Below are 3,448 nucleotides of genomic sequence, written 5' to 3'. Positions count from 1 at the left end.
TTCAGCTTGGCGCAGTCCGAAAGATTGAGCCGGTAAAAATAGTTCCCGAACTCTTTTTCACTTGAAATTTTTATGGTAGAATCCCAACTTATAGTACTTGATGTCCATAAAAAGTTTTGGTCATTTTGGTCCGCGAATAAACACAGAAAATTCCATCTTTGCCCTTGGCAGTGTGCTGTCCGGAATTTTTCTCTCTCTGGACCAGTTTTGGAGAAAAATTCCGAAAACCATACTTATACTACTCCGATCATTATGAAATTTTATATGCGGGTTCTACACTTATAGAACTACATGTCTAAAAAAAATAGGATCAAAATACCTTACCAATTTTTCCCAATAAATCTCGGAAGTTACTGCCAGAATCTACCCTGATTTCCTTTCATTATTTTCACAAGTATAAGCGTATATGGACATAAATACAACATATACAAGCATATCCAAGCTATGAACATGTATACAAAAATATTCCCAAGCTCCAAAACACCATATTTCAACCAAATAATCAATTATCTAATTTCAAGTGACTAAACCAACTTAAGGGAATTCCTTACCTCCACCGGGTTATTAGTACTCGTAGAAGACTTTTGGAGTTGATTTCCCCAAATTTCACCTTAAAATCCTAAGATCACAATCAACACCATAACAAGAGATTTCAAGAAATTAATCTCAAATCCATGCTCTAGGAAGGAAAATAGAACTATTTACCGAATAAAAACGAAGATTTATCGAATAAAATTGAGAGATGTGAAGGAATTTGCCATGGAAATTGAAGCTTTGTGAAGAAGATGGAAATGGAATCATCTCTCTCTCTCCTCACGAAATGAGAATGAAGAATTGAAGAAATGGGAAATTGCTTTTATATTGAACCCAATCTTATGTGATAAGCTTGGAAAAAAAATAATAAAATAATAAAATATCTTCCAACTTATCAGTTGTGGTTCAAACAGATAAGGTTTCGGTGGAAAATAATCCAGATAGAATAATTTCCGAAACTAAAAATTTATCTCAGACTGAAACTCAAAATTGGGCTAGGTTCGGTACACCGCGAAATTTAGCGATGTACGATCAAAATAAATTTTCGCTGCTATGAGCTGATTTAATTAAATAGGAAATTCAAGAATAATAGTATGGTGTCTAAAAATTCATTTCCTAGGACAAACGGGTCCGAATACTAGTTCCTAAAATTTTATGGTTCGTGACCGGTACGTACGATCGCAGCTTATTACTAACTGTCCTTACTTATAATAATTCTTTTGAAGTATCGGGAGATCATAACTCATGTATGTCAATACCTTAGGATAAAATAATAATGTTAGGAAAATACGTGGTATTACATGTTATGCCGTGGACCCAGGTGGACCTGTGTCTACATTCACATACACTATACTCTACATTCACACTTTGAAAACTTCACATTCACACATTACAGGATTATATGTTTAGTAACTATATTACCACTGTTATGCATTCACACATTCAAAACTCAATATTCACAGGTCCTATACTCCATATTCACAACTTGAGAACTCCACATTCACACATTACAGGGCTACAAGTTGTTAGAACTTTTTAACTCTATTACAGATTCACACATGCATAACTCTACATTCACGATTTCTATATTCCATATTCACAATTTGAAACCTCCACATTCACACATTTCTGAGCAACTCTACATTCACACAATCATAAATTTACATTCACGATTTCTATACTCTACATTCACACTTTGAAACCTCTACATTCACACTTTTTTGGACAACTCTATATTCAGCAATATGTTTACTATAAAAAAAAAAGAGAGAGACAAAAACGACGTAGTTTTGGACCCAGGTCCACCTTGCAAGGTGGACCTGGGTCCACAGCATAATTTGCCTAATACTAATAATATAAACACAAATAATAATAATAATAATAATAATAATAATAACAACAACAACAACAACAACAACAACAACAAATAGGCTTTGGCCCAATCCACCCAACCAGCTCAACATAACATAAAACCCAAACATATACCCTCCCAAACCCGTTTCGATCGAAGCCATTTCAGGCTTTCAACCATCCATTTCCATCTTGTCTCTCTACTTTCCCTAACCATCGACTTCTCCTCTCCCATTTTGGAGATCGCAGTCGATCCTCCTCACCGACAAATTCTTCAACGGTCTCCATGGCTAGAAACACTATAGAGGTGAAGAAAGTAGCCCTAACACAGAAATCGCACGGAAAAATCCTAACGCTCTACACATTAGTGACCAGTGACATCAGCATGACGAAACTCCATTCAAGGTAAAATCTTTAATACTCAGTTGTTTTAATTGTGTTTTCTAACTAAATATAACTAATTTTTATGTATCGAAACCGTAATATTCTATATTGCAGATCTAGACACTGCTAGAAATAGGTTTTCAACTTAAGAAATAGATCTACAACTGCTAACTTGCTCATGCAAAAGTGTGAGAACAGGTAAAATCTTCTTGATGGGGCCATGGGACCCGGAGCTCATTTTATTGGACAAAACCTGGGCCCAAGTGGGGATGGTGAAAGAAAGAGGTTGGGCTCAAATCTTGTTGGCCTAGGAAGGCATGTGACGTGGGCGGCATGCATGGAAGCAAGAAAGCAAGAGCCCAAGAAGGAGGGGTGTATGGCAGTGGCGACTAGGGTATGTGCTATGATGGTTGGGGTCCGACCATGCATGCAAGGGTGGTGACAGACGTGTACAAGACAGCTGGGGGTATGGTTGTGCATGTAGGGGGTGACGGACCTGTACATGACAGTTGGGGTATGGTTGTGCATGCGCGGGTGGTGACGGGCGTGCGGCTGTGGTACGGGCAGCTAGGCACGTCCCGTGGCAGCTAGGAACGTCCCATGGCGGCTGGACATATCTTGTGGCATGCTAGGACATTGGTTACGACGGCTAGGTGACAAGTGAGGGTTGTACGAAAGGTGTATAGCACCTAGGGGTGTGGCTGTGGGTGTGTGACGGGTGCAGGTGTACGAGGGGTGCATGGCACCTAGGGGTGTTGGTGTGTGGCGGGTGAGGGTGTCCGTGGGGTGCATGGCACTTGGGGGTGTGAGTGTGTGATAGGTGAGGGTATACGTGGGGTGCATGGCACCTAGGGGTGTGGGTGTGTGATAGGTGAGGGTGTGCGATGACGTGTAGGCGTGTGGCGGCGGTAGAAGTTGCTGGTGGCGGGGTACGACCAGTCGGCTGTGCAAGAGCGGCAAGGTACGACCGGCCGGCCATGCAAGGGCGATAGGGTGTGCATCGCGAGGGGGGGTACGATCATGCAAGGGTGGTGGTGTGTACATGTCGGGGGGTTACAGCCTTGCATATGCGTGTGCGCTAGGGTGGTGTCGAACGGTGGAGGTCGTGAGGGTAAGACCCTGGGCACGTGTGTGGTGCAGATTGCTCTTGGAATAGTATGAAAGAGGGGGGGGGGGGGGG

General features: G+C 41.7%; 1 protein-coding gene across 1 annotated transcript in view; it reads right to left on the bottom strand.

The window, feature by feature from the left end:
• LOC116024648 (dirigent protein 10) overlaps positions 1-578 on the bottom strand; it is a 7,794-nt gene extending 7,216 nt beyond the window's left edge. The window contains exon 1 of the mRNA XM_031265595.1: positions 552-578. The gene's annotated coding sequence lies outside the window, so the exon portion shown is untranslated. The remainder of the gene's footprint in view (positions 1-551) is intronic.
• Positions 579-3,448: the final 2,870 nt, after the last annotated feature.

This window comes from Ipomoea triloba, chromosome 7 (genome assembly GCF_003576645.1).
Source record: "Ipomoea triloba cultivar NCNSP0323 chromosome 7, ASM357664v1".
NCBI classification, from domain to species: domain Eukaryota; kingdom Viridiplantae; phylum Streptophyta; class Magnoliopsida; order Solanales; family Convolvulaceae; genus Ipomoea; species Ipomoea triloba.
The sequence above is the reverse complement of the archived record's forward strand: the minus strand, read 5'-3'. Positions and strand labels throughout refer to the sequence as shown.